The 24,520-nt window shown below is 43.1% G+C and overlaps 1 protein-coding gene across 15 annotated transcripts in view; it reads right to left on the reverse strand.

Annotated features, from left to right (window-relative positions):
- Nucleotides 1-21,286, reverse strand: part of MBNL2 (muscleblind like splicing regulator 2) — a 233,960-nt gene extending 212,674 nt beyond the window's left edge. For 11 of the 15 annotated variants that reach the window (XR_016313117.1, XM_089679995.1, XM_089679993.1 and 8 more), the window contains exon 1: nt 21,132-21,286. The gene's annotated coding sequence lies outside the window, so the exon portion shown is untranslated. The remainder of the gene's footprint in view (nt 1-21,131) is intronic. The other 4 variants (XM_089679994.1, XM_089679992.1, XM_089679990.1 and 1 more) reach the window with 2 other exon arrangements.
- Nucleotides 21,287-24,520: the final 3,234 nt, after the last annotated feature.

Genomic DNA, 24,520 nt, shown 5'->3' on the forward strand with positions numbered 1-24,520 from the left:
GATGGCTTCTACAAATGGATAATGATCCTAAACACACCTCGAAATCCACGGGGGATTACATCAAGAGGCGTAAACTGAAGGTTTTGCCATGGCCTTCACAATCTCCTGACCTCAACATCATTGAAAATCTATGGATAGACCTTAAAAGAGCAGTGCGTGACAGACAGCCCAGAAATCTCAAAGAACTGGAAGACTTTTGTAAGGAAGAATGGGCAAAGATACCTCAAACAAGAATTGAAAGACTCTTGGCTGGCTACAAAAAGCGTTTACAAGCTGTGATACTTGCCAAAGGGGGCAGTACAAGATATTAACTCTGCAGGGTGCCCAAACTTTTGCAGACGCCATTTTTTTGTTTTCTGTTATTTTGAAAGTGTAAATGATGGAAATAAAATCTAACTTTTGTTGACATATTATAAGAATGTCTAATCTGTAATTTGATGCCTTTTGGAGATTTTTCCATCTTTCCTTGGCTTCTTTATGCACATTAATACAAATTTTTAGCTGGGGTGCCCAAACTTTCGATCCCCACTGTATATCACACAAAGACAGAAGCCAGATTCAATGACTGTACTGGCCTATACAGATTTTCCTTCTATATCTGCAGTCCATCACAAAGTATGGGGGGTTGTCTGCTACCTGCAATGAACTGAGTTTGGAGGACAACACCCATACCTAAAGCTGGGATACTCTTTTGGTCTTCCATGCCTTAAGTCCAGTAATCCATTCTAATGGGTCTTGTACACAGTACATATCCTCTATAGGAGTAGCTATTAGGTCATTTTAAATAAGCCAGTTCTTGGATTTGGGACATGGTGGAAATTAACATAACAGTCCCACATACCCTTCACCATGTAATCCTTTAATATGGAGATCTCTTTTAAAATTAACAGGTCTTTCTTGCCTACAACATGACTTTCTTCTTTCAATTTTCATACAGAATCCGAGGACATCCCCCTGCATAGAGAATAAAATGTACTACATTTGGATATGGTGAAGGCAGAATCCCAAAAGTATTAAAAGTTACATATTTGTTCACATGCCAGCAATGTTAAAAATGCATTGCTGGGATTCAGTCCCTGTGCTATTGGCTAATACCAATGTCAAAAATAGCCTTATTTAGTAAATGCAGTCTTACCCAAGAATACAGATGCAGAATATTACTGGCAGCTTTCACAAACGGAGATATTCACACTATTTTATGAATCGAGACAAAGTAAAGGAAAAGTATAGCCAAACATTTTTTGCTGCACTTCTCTTACTATAGTACTCCTGTGACCAAGAGTTAAAAAATAAGTTTTATAAGTTTCTCCATAAATATGCGACAGATAAATTGTGAGGATTTCAACCATATTACCAAGTGTACGCATTATGCTACACAATATAGTACGGGTATTATTAATGATAGCCATGCCTCTTTAGGCACATTGTTTTGTTGCACCATGCAGTATAGATATTGACTAACCAACTTTAACCACTTGTCTATCAGTGCCATTTATAAATGGGAGCTGGTAGATTGGGATTTTAACCACCTCAGGTCTGGACACTTTTCACCCCCTTCCAGTCCAGGCCAATTTTCAACTTTCAGCACTGTCACACTTTGAATGGCAACTACTCAGGCATGCAATACTATCTGTACCCATATAAAATTTTTATCATTTATTTCTTTTTTAACACAAATGGTAGTATTTGATCACCACTAGGTTTTTTTTACCTTTTGCCAAATAAAGAAAAAAATACCAACATTTTCAAAAAACAAAAAACATTTTTCTTAAGTTGTTATAAATTCTGCAAATAAATAACCCTTCTACATAAATGTAGGGCAAAACGTATTCTGCTTTCACCTTTTTGGTAAAAATAACCTAAAAAAAAAGTGTATAATATTTAGTCTGTGTGAAAGTTAGAGTCTACAAAATATGGTATATGTATTTGAAAATTGATCAGGGCGCTGGTGGGGGGGCATGGCGTTGACCAGGGCGCTGGTGGGGGGGCATGGCGTTGACCAGGGCGCTGGTGGGGGGGCATGGCGTTGACCAGGGCGCTGGTGGGGGGGCATGGCGTTGACCAGGGCGCTGGTGGGGGGGCATGGCGTTGACCAGGGCGCTGGTGTGGTGGTGAGAAGGACACTGGTGTGGGGGTAGGGCGATGATCAGGGAGCTGGTATGGCGGTGATCAGGGCGCTGATGTGGGAGCATGGCGTTGATCAGGGCGCTGGTATGGTGGTGAGAAGGACACTGGTATGGGGGTAGGACGGTGATCAGGGCGCTGGTATGGTGGTGAGAAGGACACTGGTATGGGGGTAGGACGGTGATCAGGGCGCTGGTATGGCGGCGTTCAGGACGCTGGTATGAGGTACGGCGGCGTTCAGGACGCCGGTATGAGGTACGGCGGCGTTCAGGACGCCGGTATGAGGTACGGCGGCGTTCAGGACGCCGGTATGAGGTACGGCGGCGTTCAGGACGCCGGTATGTCACACAGAGCAGAGAGAACCAATGCTTACTTTCAGTTTTGCATTGTTTACTATGGGATTGCTGTGATTGACCACAGTAATCACATGGAAAAACACCATGTGATCACCTGGACACAGCAGTAATGTGATCCACTGTGTCTGGGTGACACAAGGATCACTGGGCTCCTGGGTGCGCACTCTATGAGATGCCGATGTGGGCTGACGTACAGGTGTGTTGGCCCACATTGACACTGCTTCCAGTCTGCTGTTTATAGGTTATGGGCAAACAGGAAGTGGGTAAACAAGTGTGTTTAAATTTGATTAACAGGCAATGGATTTCCAGGTGTATGTGATTCGGATGGCTGTAAAGTTGCCCAGTCATTTCCAATGTCTACTGAAGTCCCACCTGCGGAACCAGGACCGGCACAGTATGTAACAAAGGGAGACTAGTGAACATCCATTGGCTAATCTCCTCTCAGGTAAATGAACATAGGCAGGTCAGTAACCTGGAAGTCCTGGACAGTGAGGAGGATCAGCATGCTGATGTCATCTCTCTGCTCCCCTCTCATGAAAGCCTGTACAGGATAGAAGGATAAAATACAGTGCAACACAGAAGAACCTGATTGGCTCAGACCTCTGCTCCTCTCTCCCATTCCATCCTGGGTACTACATTTCAGCAGATCAAAAAAGGTTGATCTAGACAAATTAAGGCATCTATTGTAGTTATATGTATTTAATTATCTTTGAACATTAACAGGATTAAATCTGGTTAATCCACTTTAAAAAGAGTAAATTCTGAATACAGAAGGAGGTAACTCACAACCAAATGCAATGCAGTATTTGCTTGTAGCACAGATTTCAGGTTTTGGCACAGCAACTATCATATCCTGCAACACTGGGAAGCACTTTCACAAAAGCAGCCTGACATTCTTTTGCAGGAATTCAGACTGTGACCCTAGAAGCACCAGGGCATAACTTACAAACTGCTGTGAGCCAAGTTTTCCAAAAGCAGTTTATGACTGTCATCTGTATGACGCAGCATATATTTGTGCTGAGATCAAACATATTGTTGTTTTTTTCTTTAATCAGACTGATGTATATTAAAAAACTGTTTGGGTATACAGACATATCAAGAATAGCTACAGAGACTAGTCACCACTAAACCTATAGGCATGCTGAGAATGAAGGACTATCTGAACATGCAAAGGAAAACATAATAATCTAAGGTAAAAGCAGATAAAAAGTACCTTTTTCAGAACTGGACTGCTATACTTATATTGTACTTGAGCTTTTATATGAGGCACAGTTTAAAATGGAACTTAGTTCCTCTGTAACAATGTTGTCACCTAATAATTATGCTATAATGGCACATATGGTACCTTCACAAAAAAAAAAAAGTTAGATAAAACTATTGATGGCACGGAATCTAATGCACGAAAAACCGATTTGTTGAATGCAACCAAATATTTGTTCAAGTTAAAGGGTTTGAAAAGAAACAACCAGTGGGCCAAACTTTCCAAAAATCCTAAAGTGCAACAAGCCGCATGATCTGTGCTAAGGCTAGCTTCACATCTTTGCAGGTTGCAGTTGATGCATTTTTTGACACTTTGCATTTTGAACACGCATTTTTGATGAATTTTGCTTTTTTTTTTATGGCCAATAGGAAAGTAAGACAGTTCTGTTTATGTAGTATACCTTTTATGAGACTTTGATACTTTATAGTCTCTGGTACTCAAATAGCATAAAAGTCACACTACATGAACAGAACTGTCATACTTTCCTATTAGCCATAAAAAAAAAAAATGCAAAACGCGTCAAAAACGCAACACTTGCATTTTTGCGGCAGTTTTATTGAAGTCTATCTGCTGCAGGAAAAAAGTCCCTGATCCTTTCCAAAACTCACACTGGCTCAAAATGCACAGATGTGAACTAGATTTATAGAAAACCGTTTTAAACGGACAGAAAAAAAAAACAAAGATGTGAACCAAAGGTTAATAAATAAAAGTTCAGAAAATAAGTTTGCCAATATCTTGTGTAACAGCGGTATGTGGCAGTGCACCAAGAGAATGATGGCATAAGACCAGATCAAATATTTTTAAGTGATTTGGATATTCTTCCTACGTCCCCCACATAAGCTCTTTCACATTGATGGGAATAAGCAGTTGAAAATTCAATACCACTAAATAAAGCATTTATACATAAAGCCTTTGACTGCTGGCCTGGATTACTCAGCAGCATTTCCCTGAACTTTCAGCACACATTGAACACGTCACTTTGTCACCCTGTTTGGGTTGACATGTCCCATCATCCCAATTGCCATACCCCTCCTCCTAGACCTGACATTGGGAGCCACACATTGTGGGAGGAGAAAAGGGGCTTGCATTGCTTTAGGGCCACTTGTGTATTTGTGCACATGCAGAGTTTGAACGTGTATCTGTACTTGCAGCTGGGAGTGTGCATAAATAGGTGTCTCCATGGGACCCTGCCAGGGCAAGAAGACACCAGACAACTGCAAAGAGGGGCGGCAATAACAGGACTGAAGGAAATCAACGCTTTGACTTCTACCACAGAAAACTAAAAAAAAAAAAGGACAGTGTCTAATATCACTTTAACCACTTGCCCTCCAGAGGATTTACTCACCTTAATGACCAGGCCTCTTTTTGCTACTCGGCGCTGCACTAATTCAACGGATATTTGCCCGGTCATGCAATGCTGTAATCAAACGAAATTTAAGTCCTTTTTGTCACACAAATAGAGCTTTCTTTCAGTGGTATTTGATCTCCTGTTTGCTTTTTATTTTTCGTGCTATAAACAAAAAAAGACCGAACATTTTGAAGAAAAACAACATTTTTTACTTTCGGCTATAAAAAATATATAATAAACTCAAAGTTAGTTATAAATTTAGGCCAAAATGTATTCTGCTACATGTTTTTGGTAAAAAATCCCAATAAGTGTATATTGATTGCTTTGTGTGAAAGTTATAGCGTCTACAAACTACAGATAACGGAATTTACACAGCCTTTACTTTCTGACTGCCCATCACATTTCTTGAGGTGTTAAAATACCAGGATAATACAAACACCCCCAAATGACCCCTTTTTGAAAAGTAGACACCCTAAGCTTTCTGCTGAGAGGCATATTGAGTCCATGGAAGATTTATTTTTTTTGCACAAAAATTCTGGAAAATTACAAACTTTTTTTTGTTTTTTTTACACAAAGTTGTCATTTAAATGATACATTTCTTCCACAAGTCATGGGTATATGTGGAATTACACCTCAAAATACATTCTGCTACTTCTACAGAGTATGGGGATACTACGTGTGAGACTTTTTGGGAGCCTAGCCACATACAGGAGCCTGAAATCCAATGACCACTTTGAAAGCCTGAAGGTGCGCAACTTCCTCATTTCACTTCCCCACTACCTATCACAGTTTCAAGTTTCAGAGGCCCTGAAATGCCAGACTAGCACCAACCCCCCCCCCCCCCCCCCAAATGACCCCTTTTTGGAAAATAGACACCCCTAGGAAGTATTTTGCAGATCTCATTTTTTCCTCACAAGGTTTTGAAACATAAAAAAAAAAAAAGAAAAATGTTTTTGTTTTTTTTTTATTTTCCAAAAACTTGTGGCAACAAACGAGATCTGCAAAATACTCACCATGCTTCTTATCAAATTCCTTGGGTTTTCTACTTTCCAAAAAGGGGTCATTTGAACCCCCAAGCATTATATTTTTTTTTAAAGCAGACACCCTACAAATTTACAAATAGCACTGTTTATATCCTGCGAAACTGAAGTAGGGGGTTGGTACTATCCTGGCATTTTAGGGCCTCTGAAACTGTGATAGGTAGCTAGGAAATGTAATGAGGAAATAAAGCCCTTTAATAGCCTGAAGGTGCTTATTGGATTTTGGGGTCCTGTACTTGGCTAGACTGCCAAAACGTCTCTCACATGTGGTACTCCCACACTCGGGAGAAGTAGCAGAATGTATTTTAGGGAGTAATTCCACATATACCCATGGTATATGTGAGCAGTAAATCATTTAAGTGACAATTTTGTCTAAAAAAAAAAAAAAAAAAAACCACAAACATTGTGGTAAAAAAAGTAATTCTTCTATTAATTCAACATGCCTCTCAGCAAATAGTTTTGGGTGTCTACTTTCCAAAAAGGGGTCATTTTTGGGAGTGGGGGCATTTTATGCCCAGCATTAGAAGTTTATGCCACACATCATTCACTCTTCTGGCATAAACCTCTAACCACCTGAAGATAAAGCCTTTTCTGACACTTTTTGTTCACATGAAAACAAAATCAGTATTTTTTGCTAGGAAATTAATTTAAACCCCCAAACATCATACATTTTTTTTTAAAGCAGACATCCTAGTGAATAAAATGGTGGGTGCTACAATTTTTTATGTCACAGAGTACTTGCACAGCGATTTTTCAAAAGCAAATTAAAAAAAAAACAAAAAAAAACAAAAAAAAGAAACACACACACACACACACACACACACACACACACACACACACACTTTTTACTTTTAATGCACAAAAACACAATATATTGGCCAATTATTTGGTAAAATATAAAAGATGATGGCATGCTGAGTAAATAGATATCAAACATGACATGATTTAAAACTGCACATGCCCCGTGCAATGGTGACAAATTGCATACATTTTTAATATCCATAGGCAACGATTTAAAAGCCTTTAAAAGCTACCATTTTAGATTTACAAAGGAGGTCTAGTGTTAGAATTACTGCCCTTGATCTGGCGTTCATGGCGATACCTCACATGCATGCTGCAACCGCTGTTTACATACCGGCACAGGGTGTGCGTGCGTGGGGTGTGCGAGGGTGCTTTTTTATGTTATTTTGTTTTTTTGTTTTTTTTTTAATTCTTTTTACACTGTCCCTTGCATTTTTTTTATCACTTTTAATGTAAATATCCCCTATAACTTCAATGGGCATTCTTTTTTGAGAAATCTGGAGTCTATCAAACTCTAGATATCTCCTCTGCCCTTAATATTATCTAATCAAACCAAGATCGCCGAGATCAGATGCTTTCCCAATTTACAAATGGCGCTGTTTATATTCTGCAAAACTGAAGTGATGAAATGCTCGAAACTTCCGATTTCTTAGACTATAGAGATGATTGGCACCATTCTGGTCTCCAATCAGCTCTATGGTCAGCTGGCAGAAACACCGGCTGCATTCTGAAGTTCCCCCGATGGCACTGGACTGCCCAAGAAGGCTGTGGAAGCAGCGGAGGAGGGGGGGGGGGCATAGTCTCCCGCTGCTTATAAAAGCAATCCTGCAGCTAATTAGCCACTAGGATTGTTTTTACAGGAAAGCCGATCGTCGGCTGAAAAATAATTATACCAAGATGATGCTTGCAGCTGTAGGAATCATCCTGGTATAACCAGAGTCCAGTGATGTACCAGTACGTCGCTGGTCCTTGTTGGGTATATATGCTATGTACTTTTTTTTGTATGCAGCCTGTGGACTGAATGAAAAAAAAAAAAAGAAGATATCTCTGCCAGAAAGTTTGTGGTGTGCCCACCATTACAATATACAGCCCTGCATCCACCCACTTCTAATGGTGGGAACACATTAGGTCACACTTTGCCACATGCGCCAGTTCCAAGATTGTACAAATGTCTAAATAGTGGCATGCATGAATAAAAATTGTCCACGTATAAGTGGTACCCCATATGGAAAAAGGATGACACCAAGTCCCAAACTATCTTGCCACTACTCCCCATGTAGTCTGGGCATCTATTCCCTCGTAAATCCAAAACTTATGTGTATAGCCTGTTGCCCTCTCACGGGTCTTCTACATCTTGACCCCATATCTGGTACGCTTGCTGGGGAGAAATTGTTTGAATGCAAGGCGGCCAGAAAAATTAATGAGGGACTCATCAACGCAGATGTTTTGATGGGGAGTATAGACATCTGCTAATTTTTGGTTAAGGTGATTTGCGAGGGGCCGAATTTTGTGGAGCTGGTCAAATTCAGGGTCACCTCGAGGAAGACAGAGTGTATTGTTGTTGAAATACATAAAAAACATTATACTCTTATATGTATGCCTGGCCATAGCAGCATAGATCACGAGCATATGATGAATCAGGTCTGTGAACCAATATAACCACAATTAATTTCTTTTAGTAATGCCCACGTTGAGGGTTAGGCCCAAATTCTGAAACCGTAATGGGTTTCCATGCGAATGGTCTAGCAAGGTTAGAATTTGGGTTGGCGGCGATAAATTGTTGTGCATATAAAATGCTTTGATCCACAATCAATGCATACAGATATTCTGTGAAAAACAGCTCCAAAAAAATCAAGGGGAGTAGTTAAATTTGCGGTTTCCATCTAAATTCCAGGTTGGGCAGTGAATGGGGGTAGTATGGGTGCTGAAGAATTTGTGGGCTGCCAATCAAGATTTGCAAGCACATCCGGAAGGATACTAGGGGCTCTACGGGCCTGTGTGCAAATTCTTGGTGGTTGCGGGACAATACTTGTGCTCACCACCGCACCAGCTTGTACTACACTTATGGGACTCGCTACGTCACCAAGTGATACTGCAGTGCTGGAATGTGAAAGACCAGGATGTACTAGGCCACTGGTGCTTGCCAGTTCACCAAAAGGTAGCGTGGCACTAGTATTGGCACTCTGCTGCATATGAGAGTCGTCAAAATTTATCGACAAGTGCTAACAGAGATCAGGCCTGATTCTGCGAACACTGCGGTTTTGTGTGCAATGTATCAAGTGACAGTGACCTACTGACACTGCACTTGCTGGGGGAGAAGGGAGGGGGGTAAGCGTCGGGTCTAAATGCAGGCACTGGCAGGTGTCGGGGTTGATCCCGCTAACGCTGTGTTTTTGGGGACACTATACCAATGTGATTGCTGGTATAGTGCTGATCTGAGCAAATATATTGATCCATTCAGACACTATACTAGCAATGGAGGTTTATTGTGTATGAGCGTGTTCCTGGCAATCAAGGGGTTAAATATGATTACCAGTGTACTGACGGGCAAACTGACGCCGCTATCTGGTAGGTGTGTAAAAAACCCATGGGAGCACGAATCACATATACACACATTTTATATATATATATATTTATATTAGTAAGCTCCACGAGCAGGGCCCTCCCATTCCTTCTGTACTGAAATGTATTGTAATTGTACTGTCTTCCTTATATTGGAAAGCGCTGTATTGTAAAACTGTTGGCGCTATATATATATATATATATATATATATATATATATATATATATATATATATATATATATATATATACACACACACATATACACATATATACACACACACACATACACATATATATATATATACACATACATATATATACACATACATATATATACACATACACATATACACACACACACACACACACACACACACACGGGCAAAAAAGTATTTAGTCAGCCACCAATTGTACAAGTTCTCCCACTTAAAAAGATGAGAGAGGCCTGTAATTGGCATCATAGGTAGACCTCAACTATGAGAGACAAAATGAGAAAACAAATCCAGACAATCACATTGGCTGATTTGGAAAGAATTTATTTGCAAATTATGGTGGAAAATAAGTATTTGGTCAATATCAAAAGTTCATCTCAATACTTTGTTATATATCCTTTGTTGGCAATGACAGAGGTCAAACATTTCCTGTAAGTCTTCACAAGGTTGGCACACACTGTTGCTGGTATGTTGGCCCATTCCTCCATGCAGATCTCCTCTAGAGCAGTGATGTTTTGGGGCTGTCGCTGGGCAACACGGACTTTCAACTCCCTCCAAGGTTTTCTATGGGGTTGAGATCTGGAGACTGGCTAGGCCACTCCAGGACCTTAAAATGCTTCTTACGAAGCCACTCCTTTGTTGCCCGGGTGGTATGTTTGGGATCATTGTCATGTTGGAAGAGCCAGCCACATTTCATCTTCAATGCCCTTGCTGATGGAAGGAGGTTTGCACTCAAAATCTCACGATACATGGCCCCATTCATTCTGTCCTGTACATGGATCAGTCGTCCTGGTCCCTTTGTGGAGAAACAGCCCCAAAGCATGATGTTGCCATCCCCATGTTTCACAGTAGGTATGGTGTTCTTTGGATGCAACTCAGCATTCTCTCTCCTTCAAACACAACGAGTTGTGTTTCTACCAAACAGTTCTATTTTGGTTTCATCTGACCATATGACATTCTCCCAATCCTCTTCTGGATCATCCAAATGCGCTCTAGCAAACTTCAGACGGGCCCGGACATGTACTGGCTTAAGCAGGGGGACACGTCTGGCACTGCAGGATCTGAGTCCCTGGCGGCGTAGTGTGTTACTGATGGGAGCCTTTGTTACGTTGGTCCCAGCTCTCTGCAGGTCATTCACTAGGTCCCCCGTGTGGTCCTGGGATTTTTGTTCACCGTTCTTGTGATCATTTTGACCCCACGGGGTGAGATCTTGCGTGGAGCCCCAGATCGAGGGAGATTATCAGTGGTCTTGTATGTCTTCCATTTTCTAATTATTGCTCCCACAGTTGATTTGTTCACACCAAGCTGCTTGCCTATTGCAGATGCAGTCTTCCCAGCCTGGTGCAGGTCTACAATTTTGTTTCTGGTGTCCTTCGACAGCTCTTTGGTCTTCACCATAGTGGAGTTTGGAGTGTGACTGTTTGAGGTTGTGGACAGGTGTCTTTTATACTGATAACAAGTTCAAACAGGTGCCATTGATACAGGTAATGAGTGCAGGACAGAGGAGCCTCTTAAAGAAGAAGGTACAGGTCTGTGAGAGCCAGAAATCTTGCTTGTTTGTAGGTGACCAAATACTTATTTTCCACCATAATTTGCAAATAAATCCTTTCCAAATCAGCCAATGTGATTGTCTGGATTTTTTTTCTCATTTTGTCTCTCATAGTTGAGGTCTACCTATGATGCCAATTACAGGCCTCTCTCATCTTTTTAAGTGGGAGAACTTGCACAATTGGTGGCTGACTAAATACTTTTTTGCCCCACTGTATATATATATATATATATATATATATATATATATATATATATACACACACACACACACACATTATGTGTGTATATATGTGTGTTATTTTGCGCACCCATGCTGCCGTGTAGTAGTATTTCTGTTATAGGGTGGTCAGGAAGCGGTTACAGGAGCAGTTTGTGTTACGGAGCTGCATTGCTTTAACTGATAATTGCGCGTTCATGCAACGCTGCACCAAAAGTAAATTTTTTTGGTGGTATTTGATCGCCTGTGTGTTTTTTTATTTTTTGCGCTATAAAAAAAAAAAAAAAAAAGACTGACAATTTTGAGATAAAAAAAAACCAAAACAATATTTTGGACTTTTTGCTATAAAACGTGTCCAATTAAAAAAGTTTAAAAAAATCTAATTTCTTCATAAAATTTACTCCAAAATGTATTCTGCGACATGTCTTTGCTGAAAAAAAAAAAAAAAAATCCCAATCCCAATGTAAATTAATTGGTTTACGTGAAAATTATAGTGTCTACAAATGGCGGTATAGATACTGTGATTTATATATATATATATATATATATATAATACACACACACACACACACACACATACATATATATATATATATGTACATATATACACACATATACTAATAATGGCAGCGATCAGCGACTTATTGAGGGACTGCGGTGGACATTCTGACTTGGGGTCACTGACATCCCCAGTGACTCCAATACAGTGATCAGTGCTAAAAAAAAAAAAAAAAAATGGCACTGGGGAAGAAGGGGTTAATATTAGAAGGCAAAGAGTTAACTGTGTTAGGGGAGTGTTTCACTAGGGGGCGGAGGGGTGTGCTTCACTGTAACACACTGATCCGGAAGGCTGTGCTCAGCATTCCGGACCAGTGTGCTCAAACGTAAACACTGCAGCCATGCTCCCTGTCAGTGTTTGTCAGTAATCGCCAGGCTCCGGCGGGAAATCACCGGCCGGAACTCGGTGATTGACACCCGCGGCCGGCAGGGCGGGTAGGGCGGTTGCGCACGCCCCCCTACCCGAAATGCAAAATCACGTATATATACGCAATTTTGTGCAATATATCAAATAATAGTTTCAAATTATTATTGTGCCAAAACCTGTGCCACTACTAAAGCTCATTCATACGGGTGCATAGGTCTGTACCCCACAAAAAAACTGGCGTATTTTTGTACCTGGGAGTAACCAGAGTTGCATACAGCCGCATGTACAAATCAGTAACAGGCTGTATACTGATCATTGCACATCAAAGCTCTTACATGCTTACAGGGGTGGATGGACGCCCTGGACACAGGTAGTTTGCATACATGGCCATTTATCTGTCCCTGTAAGCATGTAAACACCAGCTCACATTGATTTGCACAGGTGGCTGTACACAACACCTATGACTCCCAGGTGCACAAATACACTAGTTTTTTTTACACTTTATGAACCTATGTGAATGATCCCTTAGAAGTGGTGCAGAAATATGCTTGTACTTTACGGTGCAACAACCTCCTTACCCCCTATCTATGAGCCCACAGAAGTGGCACAGAAAAAGGCATGCAAATGTGAGTGGGGCACAAATACACTTGTTTTTCAAGGTGTACAACCCTGTATGCCCTTGTGGATGAGCCCTTAGAAGTGGCACTGACATACCCTTGTATTTTATGGTGTACAGACATTAATTCCCCTGTGAATAGGCCCTTAGCAGTATCACACATCTATGCACTTTTTAAACAGCGTATGGCCCTCTGCACCTCTATGTCCCTTTGAATGAGCCCTTAGAAGTGGTGCAGAAATATACTCATTCTTTACGGTGTGTAGCCCTCTGCATCCCTGTGAATCAACCCTAAACCGCCTATTCTGCACATAATAAACTATAAGCACTGCATAATTGTTGAAAAGCAATGTGCCAAAATTAGATACAGCTTCGACAATTCACGTTCCTCCAATCCTAGTTTATCACGCTTTAGGTTTTAGTGCAACCACAACTAGCAACAGCCAAGCTTGTGAAGTCAACAACAACAACATATAGCTGGAATGAATATTCATTTGCGCTCTGACACATGTAGTGACATGCCACCCTCTTCTCCAGCTCTAGTTTTCTGGAAGGAGATGAAAACTAAAGTCGAGGAGGATGAGTCATGGCTGTGACAGAAATGGAGAAGGTGCAAATCCATGGATCGCAAGGAGCCAGCTCTGTGTGCAGAAAACACTGGCTGCTGCGACCCAGACACTGGCTCTCATGAACATCTGTGTGACCTGCACACTGACTGAAGACTCAGATTATTAGGAAGTCAGGAGAAGACATATAAATGCATGGAGATGATGTATTATTGGGAAGTCAGGAGAACACATAAAATACATCAAGGTTATTAGGCCTTGTGCACACTTGAGTTAAAAAAAACTTCTCTATAACACACAAGTGATAGTTCTCTTTTCTGCCTCTAATTCATGTTAACCTACTGTATGTGACCATACACACATAGAAGTTTGCAGAAGTTTTTATCAGTCACAGTCAAATTATGAGCTAAAAGGAGGCCTCAAATTTGGCCCCTGATTTCACCAAATGGACGCACCTAAGAACCATTTTACATGGGCTAGACTCTGCTTGACTAGCTTGCCCAGCGGGGCATCTCTGCCCTGATCACCTGCTTAACAGAGCAAAGTGGGTGTATGACAGGTCCATGTCTACTCAGTTTAAGAAGAGTGCACACAGCCCACTCTGCTCTATGGGCAACCAACTGTAAAAAAACAACAGGGGTGTGGACATTTTTGAAAAAGCTACTTATCCAGGGACTAAATTGGGGCCCAATCTACTTGTCCCTCGTGACAATCTACCGTATTTTTCGCTCCATAAGACGCACCTGACCATAAGACGCACCTGACCATAAGACGCACCTGACCATAAGACGCACCTGACCATAAGACGCACCTGACCATAAGACGCACCTAGGTTTTAGAGGAGAGTAACAAGAAAAAAATATTCTGAATCAATGGACTGGGGACACAGTACAGGAGATGACCAGAGGCTGGGGGACACGGTACAGGAGATGACCAGAGGCTGGGGGACACGGTACAGGTGAGGACCAGAGGTTGGGGGACACGGTACAGGTGAGGACCAGAGGCTGGGGGACACGGTACAGGTGAGGACCAGAGGCTGGGGGACACGGTACAGGTGAGGACCAGAGGCTGGGGGACACGGTACAGGTGAGGACCAGAGGCTGGGGGACACGGTACAGGTGAGGACCAGAGGCTGGGGGACACGGTACAGGTGAGGACCAGAGGCTGGGGGACACGGTACAGGTGAGGACCAGAGGCTGGGGGACACGGTACAGGTGAGGACCAGAGGCTGGGGGACACGGTACAGGTGAGGACCAGAGGCTGGGGGACACGGTACAGGTGAGGACCAGAGGCTGGGGGACACGGTACAGGTGAGGACCAGAGGCTGGGGGACACGGTACAGGTGATGACCAGAGGCTGGGGGACACGGTACAGGTGATGACCAGAGGCTGGGGGACACGGTACAGGAGCTGTCACAGCCGGGTGCCCACACTAAAGATGCAGACCCCAGGGAGAGAAGACGGAGAGGACAGCGCTGGACTGAGGAACATCTAGGACCGAGCAGCACAGAAGAGCCGAGCGGCCGGCCCGGTATTCTAACATGGCAGTGGTGGGAAATCCGGGTCGGCCGCTCCATAAGACGCACAGACATTTCCCCCCATTTTTTTGTGGGGTAAAAAAGTAAATCTTACGGTACTTGTCCAGATTAAAAAAAAAAAATAATGTATTTAAATCAGAGGTGATATTAGGAATGTCTGAGGCTTTTAAAAACAAGAGGATTTATGGTGACTCAAACGTGTAATATTTTTAACGTTTATCTCCTCCTGCAAGGGGGAGACCTTGCAGTGTGATGAACGATTGGCTGCTCGTCAGGAAAGGGTGGGTCAGGGCTTATACTGTATCCCTTTCGCTGCCAGAGCCGTTTTTGCGGTTTTTGCACACGTTTAAAAAATAAATAATTTTAGGCCTGAAGATTACATAACCCCCCCCCCCAAAAAAAAAAATTATATATTTTCTGAAAGCAGAGACCCTAGAGAATAGTGGTAGTTCCAATTTTTTATGTCACATGATTTTACCGCAAAATTTTAGTAAAAAATAAAAGTAAGTTAATTTTAAGGCACAAAAAAAGAAATAATTACCCTTTTTTTTGTAAAATATAAAATATGAGGTTGCAGCGAGGAAATAGATATCCAATTTGTCAAACCATAAATTTGTGCACACTTGTGAAATGGCGACGAACTTCAGTACCCTATATTTTCTATAGGTCGACACTTTTAAAGCTCCTTATAGATCACCAGTTTAGTGTTACGGAGGAGGTCTGGTGCTGGAATTATTGCTCTCATCCTGGCGTGCGCGGTACTATGTGACATGTGTATCGCAATCGATGATTTCATGAATAGGCGCCCCAGTGTGTGCTTTTACATTTGTACGTGCGTATATGTAAGGGCCTCAATATTTTTTTTTGGGGGGGGGGGGGGGGGAATGGTAAGTGCTTGGGTGTAACTAATTTTTTACAATAAAAAAAAAAAATTTTCTCATCGCATAGGTGATAAAGTCCCTTATGTGATGATTTTTGGGGACAGGTTCTCTTTGAGACATCCAAGGTCTAAAAGACCCTGCATGTCTCCCCTCTGCTCCACTGAATGTAATGTGGTGCACACCAATTGCTTCACCTGACAGGTGAGCCCTGCTGCTTGCCCACAGCAGGGCTAAAGGTAGAAAAAAAAAACTACCTGCCTGGCGCCGGGAACTATATGTCCTAGGTGTCAGGAGATAGGAATCCAACATCCCTGAAGAAGCTGTCCATTTACACCTGACTTCCCTCCAATCTGATCCACAAGAGGAGAATAGAGGGGCCAATTGGGTCTGCCTGAAAAACGGACAGACCGACCAGATCGGACTGCTAGTGTCAAAGGGGCCTATAGGACCATACATGTAATGCTTGAGAGGACTGTCAGAAACTGCAGACATAATAAAGGAATTGAGGGTCAGAGGGAACATGTTAAATGAGGCTATATATAGAGATCAATGCTATTACCCTTAGCAAGGGGCCACAGGTTGGGCACCAAAGTTTAGAAGCAGGGGAATTCAGAGGCAGGTGTTCTGGCAGAGGAAAAAAAAACGCCAAAACACACCTAAATGCTTGTAAATGCATCTAAACACTACTAGGTGCTAGGCACGTTTAGTGCTTGAGTGTTTTGTTTTATTTTCATTTCAATGGCCAGAATAAAATGATCTGGCCTAATAAACACCCAAGAACTTGACAGGCCTAAGCGCGCGTTTAGGCACGTTTTTGAAGTTGCTTTACTCCTGCCAAGAGAAAAAGAGGTTAGAACAGCCCCATTGTGTATGAGGCATTAGGAAATCAGGTGAGCACATACAGTATCTCACAGAAGTGAGTACACCCCTCACATTTCTGTAAATATTTTATTCTATCTTTTCATGTGACAACACTGAAGAAATGACCCTTTGCTACAATGTAAAGCAGTGAGTGTGCAGCTTGTATAACAATGTAGATTTGCTGTCCCCTAAAATAACGCAACACATAGCCATTAATGTCTAAACCGCTGGCAACAAAAGTGAGTACACCCCCAAGTGAAAATGTCCTACTTGGGCCCAATTAGCCATTTTTCCTCCCCAGTGTCATGTGACTTGTTAGTGTTACAAGGTCTCAGGTGTGAATGGGGAGAAGGTGTGTTAAATTTGGTGTTATCGCTCTCACTTTCTCATACTGGTCACTGGTAGTTCAATATGGCACCTCATGGCAAAGAACTCTGAGGATCTGAAAAAAAAAAAATTTCTCTACATAAAGATGGCCTAGGCTATAAGAAGATTGGCAAGACCCTGAAACTGAGCTGCAGCATGGTGGCCAAGACCATACAGCAGTTTAACAGGACACGTTCCACTCCGAACAGGCCTCACCATGGTCGACCAAAGAAGTTGAGTGCACGTGATCAGCGTTATATCCAGAGGTTGTCTTTGGGAAATAGACGTATGAGTGCTGCCAGCATTGCTGCAGAGGTTGAAGGGGTGAGGGACAGCCTGTCAGTGTTCAGACCATACGCCGCACACTGCATCAAATTGGTCTGCATGGCTGTAGTTCCATAAGGAAGCCTCTTCTAAAGATGATGAACAAGAAAGCCTGCAAACAGTTTGCTGAAGACAAGCAGACTAAGGACATGGATTACTGGAACCATGTCCTGTGGTCTGATGAAACCAAGATAAACTGATTTGGTTCAGAGGGTGTAAAGCATGTGGCAGCAACCAGGTAAGGAGTACAAAGACAAGTGTGTTTTGCCTACAGTCAAGCATGGTGGTGGGAGTGTCATGGTTGGGGGCTGCATGAGTGCTGCCGGCACTGGAGAGCTACAGTTCACTGAGGGAACAAAGAATGCCAACATGCACTGTGACATACTGAAGCGAAGCATGATCCCCTCCCTTCGGAGAATGAGCCCACAGGGCAGTATTCCAACATAATGACCCCAAACACACCTCCAAGACGACCAATGCCTTGCTAAAGAAGCTGAGGGTAAAGGTGATGGACTGGCCAAGCATGTCTCCAGACCCAAAACCTGTTGAGCATCTGTGGGGCATCATCAAACGGAAGGTGGAGGAGCGCAAGGTCTCTAACATCCACCAGCTCCATGATGTCGACATGGAGGAGTGGAAGAGGACTCCAGTGGCAACCTGTGAAGTTCTGGTGAACTCCATGCCCAAGAGGGTTAAGGCAGTGCTGGAAAATAGTGGTGGCCACACAAAATACTGACACCTTGGGCCTAATCTGGACATTTTCACTTAGGGGTGTACTCACTTTTGTTGCCAGCGGTTTAGACATTAAGGGCTGTGTGTTGAGTTATTTTGAGGGGACAGCAAATTTACATTGTTATACAAGCTGTACACTCACTACGTCACATTGTAGCAAAGTGTCATTTCTTCAGTGTTGTCACATGAAAAGATAGAATAAAATATTTACAAAACTAAGGGGTGTACTCACTTCTGGGAGATACTGTAGTGTATACTGTATGTAATACATGGAGATTATAGGGAGTGAGAAGACATACTGTATGTAACGCAGGGAGATTATAAGGAGTAAGAAGACATATACTGTATGTAATGCATGGAGATTCTAAGGAGTGAGAAGACACTGTACGTAATACATGGAGATTATAGGGAGTAAGAAGACATACTGTATGTAATACATGGAGATTATAGGGAGCAATGAGAAGACATCTGCAATACATGGAGATTATAGGGAGTGAGGAGACAGACTGTATGTAATAAACACATGGAGAATATAGGGAGTAATGAGAAGACATATGCAATACATGGAGAATATAGAGAGTAAGGAGAAAACATATACTGTATGTAACAAACACATGGAGAATAAAGGGAGTGAGGAGACATATACTGTATGTAACAAACACATGGAGAATATAGGGAGTGAGGAGACATATACTGTATGTAACAAACACATGGAGAATATAGGGAGTGAGGAGACATATACTGTATGTAACAAACACATGGAGAATATAGGGAGTGAGGAGACATATACTGTATGTAACAAACACATGGAGAATATAGGGAGTGAGGAGACATATACTGTATGTAACAAACACATGGAGAATATAGGGAGTGAGGAGACATATACTGTATGTAACAAACACATGGAGAATATAGGGAGTGAGGAGACATATACTGTATGTAACAAACACATGGAGAATATAGGGAGTGAGGAGACATATACTGTATGTAACAAACACATGGAGAATATAGGGAGTGAGGAGACATATACTGTATGTAACAAACACATGGAGAATATAGGGAGTGAGGAGACATATACTGTATGTAATAAACACATGGAGAATATAGGGAATGAGAAGACACACAGAAATACACTATAATGGCAAAGTATTGGTCGGCCTGCCTTTACACACAGATGAACTTTGATGGCATCCCAGTCTTAGTCCGTAGGGTTGAATATTGAGTTGGCCCACCCTTTGCAGCTATAACAGCTTCAACTCTTCTGGGAAGGCTGTCCACAAGGTTTAGGAAGGTGTCTGTGGGAATGTTTGACCATTCTTCCAGAAGCACATTTGTGAGGTCAGGCACTGATGTCAGACGAGAAGGCCTGGTTTGCAGTCTCCGCTCTAATCCATCCCAAAGGTGTTCTATGGTGTTGAGGTCAGGACTCTGTGCAGGCCAGTCAAGTTCCTCCACCCCAAACTCACTCATCCATGTTTATATGGACCTTGCTTTGTACACTGGTGCGCAGTCATGTTGGGACAGGAAGGGCCATCCCCGAACTGTTCCCACAAAGTTGGGAGCATGAAATTGTCCAAAATGTCTTGGTATGCTGATGCCTTAAGAGTTCCCTTCACTGGAACTAAGGGGCCAAGCCCAACCCCACACCATAATCCCCCCCCCCCCTCCACCAAACTTTACACTTGGCACAATGCAGTCAGGCAAGTACCGTTCTGACAACTGCAAAACACAGAAATGTCCATCGGATTGCCAGACAGGGAATCGTGATTCGTCACTCCAGAGAACACATCTGCACTGCTCTAGAGTCCAGTGGTGGCATGCTTTACACCACTACATCCAACACTTTGCATTGCACTTGGTGATGTAATGTTTGGATGCAGCTGCTCGGCCATGGAAACCCATTCCATGAAGTTCTCTACACACTGTTGTTGTGCTAATCTGAAGGCCACATGAAGTTTGGAGGTCTTTAGCTATTGACTCTGCAGACAGTTGGCGACTTCTGCGCACTGTGCGCTTCAGCATGCGCTGACCCTGCTCTGTCATTTTACATGGCCTACCACTTCCTGGCTGAGTTTCTGTTGTTCCCAGTTGCTTCCACTTTGTTATAATACCACTAACAGTTGACTGTGGAATATTTAGTAACAAGGAAATTTCATGGATGGACTTATCACACAGGTGGCAACCTATCACGGTACCATGCTTGAATTCACTGAGCTCCTGAGAGCGACCCATTCTTTCCCAAATGTTTGTAGAAGCAGTCTGCATGCCTAGGTGCTTGATTTTATACACCTGTGCCCATGGAGGTGATTGGAACACCTGAATCCAATGATTTGGAGGGGGTCCCAATACTTTGGGCAATATAGTGTACATGGAGATGGCTGCAGTGAGAAGACACACAGGCATCCTTGCAGTCAGACAGCTGGCCATGAAACGCCCGGAAGCCCCGTCTCTGCAGTCATGTATATGTACGGTGATACAGTGAGGTCCCCTCTGGTGTACGGAGAGGAATCCTCCAGAAGTGACACTCTCCCACCTCCCTCACATACACCCAGAACACGGCCTGCTCTGCTCCCCCACACCCGTGTCTATAGAAGGTGGGGGGCAGTAATAGGTACACTGTCCCCCCAACTATTTGTAGGTGGTGCCCTTCCCTCAGCCGAGGCAGGATGGGCTCGGTCCGCACTCCCCCTCCCCCAGGGGCTGAGGAAGCAGTGACACCCTGGCAGGCAAGCAGGCTGGAGCAGTGGGACAGGGAGCGGCTGACACATGGAAATCTGTGCCGAGCCAAGGCCTGGGGCCCCATTCCCCCACCTCACACCCCGCTCAGCCTCGGGCCTGGCGCTCTTACCTGATATCAGTAAGATGTGTGCCGGCTGACAGCGATGAGGAAGGCTGACAGAGAGCGAGCACAGCAGCCTATGGATGTGCTGAGAGTGGAGAAGAAGAGGAGGGCGGAGCTGGCTGCGTGTGTCAGTGAGCTAGGTAGAAGGGGAGGAGCTCCGGAGAGGAGGGACGAGAAAACTTGTCAACTTTCCCTGTGACTGGAGGCAGGCTGTACTCATAGAAGGGCGGTGCCTCTGTCCGCACTGCTCTCCGCCCTGGGCCTCATTCACTGCCAATGACAGCACACTTCTACACACAGCCTAGTGCATGCCGTCATGTCACGGCTCCTTGTACACTGGGGCCTTTATCCCTCAGGGCAGCTACTCCTGGCAGGAAAAAGCAGCTTCAAAAACGCGCCTAAAGCGTTTGACCATTAATGGATTCCATTGGCCAGAATATTCCGTTATCCTGCCCATTGGAGAATGTATTTACATCAAAATGTGCCTAGCGTATCAATGCGCGTAAACGCATTTTTTTCTGCCCCGAGGCTCCATTCACACTAGAGCATTTCAAATCACGGGTGATTTGAAAACGTGCTGTGAAAATGTGAGAACGCACATTCACGTGTTCAGGTGCCATTCATGTCAATGACACCTGAAAACATGCCACGATCTCGGTGCGTTTTTCTGCACAACAGATACAACGCAATTGCAAACAAAATCGCAGGATGCACAATGCCCATAAAAGGTTCCAGTATCATTTTTTTAAAAACTCTTTGCCGACCAATGTGCGGGCAAGCGGTGGCTCTGGGCACCCTTACGTCGCTTTCCATTTTTGGGTGTTAGCTCGCATGCGCCCCCCCCCCCGTCGGTCCAGGGAGAGAAGAGAGAACACTGCACTGTGAGTGAAAGCACAACATTTTACACAAACACGTTCGATGTCCACATTTAACCCCCACGTTAGATTGCCCCTATTAACCCTTTGATCATCCAGCCAGTGCCATTAGTACAGTGTCAGTATATAGAATTTTTCACTGATCACTGTATTCCTGCCACTAACAACATCAGATAGCATCCGGGTCAGTTAGCACCCCTCCCAGCCAGGGTCAGCTAGCGTTAGATTGCCCACACACTATCACACTCATGTTATAGGTCACTGATCACCGCCATTACTAGTATATAGTGTTTGTACGGATCAATATATTGATCACAAACAGAACTATACTAGTGCCTCCTTTGTATAGTGGCTCCAGAAATTCAGTGTTAGCAGGAAAAGCCCCGTTCACTACCAGCACTAGCATTTAGCCCCTCCACTGTCTTTCTCTGAAGATTTATAGCAATTGATTGTGGGCCAAAGCAATTTATACACACACAACAATACATGGTCGCCCATCTAAATTCAGCTCTTGCCAGACAATTCACATGGAAACCAATCACGGTTTCTGAATTTAAATTTTTTGTTCCTAACATTCAACATAGGCATTACAAAAAAGAAGCTATTACATACAAGTGCATCTCGATCAAGGAAAAGTTAATTTATTCAAAAAGTGAAACTCATATACAGTGGGGCAAAAAAAGTATTTAGTCAGCCACCAATTGTGCAAGTTCTCCCACTTAAAAAGATGAGAGAGGCCTGTAATTGGCATCATAGGTAGACCTCAACTATGAGAGACAAAATGAGAAAACAAATCCAGACAATCACATTGGCTGATTTGGAAATAATTTATTTGCAAATTATGGTGGAAAATAAGTATTTGGTCAATATCAAAAGTTCATCTCAATACTTTGTTATATATCCTTTGTAGGCAATGACAGAGGTCAAACATTTCCTGTAAGTCTTCACAAGGTTGGCACACACTGTTGTTGGTATGTTGGCCCATTCCTCCATGCAGATCTCCTCTAGAGCAGTGATGTTTTGGGGCTGTCGCTGGGCAACACGGACTTTCAACTCCCTCCAAAGGTTTTCTATGGGGTTGAGATCTGGAGACTGGCTAGGCCACTCCAGGACCTTGAAATGCTTCTTACGAAGCCACTCCTTCGTTGCCCGGGAGATATGTTTGGGATCATTGTCATGTTGGAAGAGCCAGCCACATTTTATCTTCAATGCCCTTGCTGATGGAAGGAGGTTTGCACTCAAAATCTCACGATACATGGCCCCATTCATTCTGTCCTGTACATGGATCAGTTGTCCTGGTCCCTTTGCGGGGAAACAGCCCCAAAGCATGATGTTGCCATCCCCATGTTTCACAGTAGGTATGGTGTTCTTTGGATGCAACTCAGCATTCTCTCTCCTCCAAACACGACGAGTTGTGTTTCTACCAAACAGTTCTATTTTGGTTTCATCTGACCATATGACATTCTCCCAGTCCTCTTCTGGATCATCCAAATGCTCTCTAGCAAACTTCAGACGGGCCCGGACATGTACTGGCTTAAGCAGGGGGACACATCTGGCACTGCAGGATCTGAGTCCCTGGCAGCGTAGTGTGTTACTGATGGTAGCCTTTGTTACGTTGGTCCCAGCTCTCTGCAGGTCATTCACTAGGTCCCCCCATGTGGTCCTGGGATTTTTGCTCACCATTCTTGTGATCATTTTGACCCCACGGGGTGAGATCTTGCGTGGAGCCCCAGATCGAGGGAGATTATCAGTGGTCTTGTATGTCTTCCATTTTCTAATTATTGCTCCCACAGTTGATTTGTTCACACCAAGCTGCTTGCCTATTGCAGATTCAGTCTTCCCAGCCTGGTGCAGGTCTACAATTTTGTTTCTGGTGTCCTTCGACAGCTCTTTGGTCTTCACCATAATGGAGTGTGGAGTGTGACAGTTTGAGGTTGTGGACAGGTGTCTTTTATACTGATAACGAGTTCAAACAGGTGCCATTGATACAGGTAATGAGTGCAGGACAGAGGAGCCTCTTAAAGAAGAAGGTACAGGTCTGTGAGAGCCAGAAATCTTGCTTGTTTGTAGGTGACCAAACACTTGTTTTCCACCATAATTTGCAAATAAATTCTTTCCAAATCAGCCAATGTGATTGTCTGGATTTTTTTTCTCATTTTGTCTCTCATAGTTGAGGTCTACCTATGATGCCAATTACAGGCCTCTCTCATCTTTTTAAGTGGGAGAACTTGCACAATTGGTGGCTGACTAAATACTTTTTTGCCCCACTGTATTATATAGATTCATTACACACACAGTGATATATGTTAAGCATTTCTTTCTTTAAATTTTGATGATTATGGCTTACAGCTAGTTAAAACCCACAATTCAGTATCTCAGAAAATTAGAATATTGTGAAAAAAGCAAAGTTACACTTATTATTATAATACAGTATTTATATAGCACCAACGGTTTGCTCAGTGCTGTACATTATAATTGGAGACAGTACACGAGACAGTACAGTAACAATACAATATATGA

The sequence above is a fragment of the Staurois parvus genome, unplaced genomic scaffold, assembly GCF_062004578.1.
Source record: "Staurois parvus isolate SC_StPar_1 unplaced genomic scaffold, SC_StPar_1.0 ptg000233l, whole genome shotgun sequence".
Classification (NCBI taxonomy): Eukaryota; Metazoa; Chordata; class Amphibia; order Anura; family Ranidae; genus Staurois; species Staurois parvus.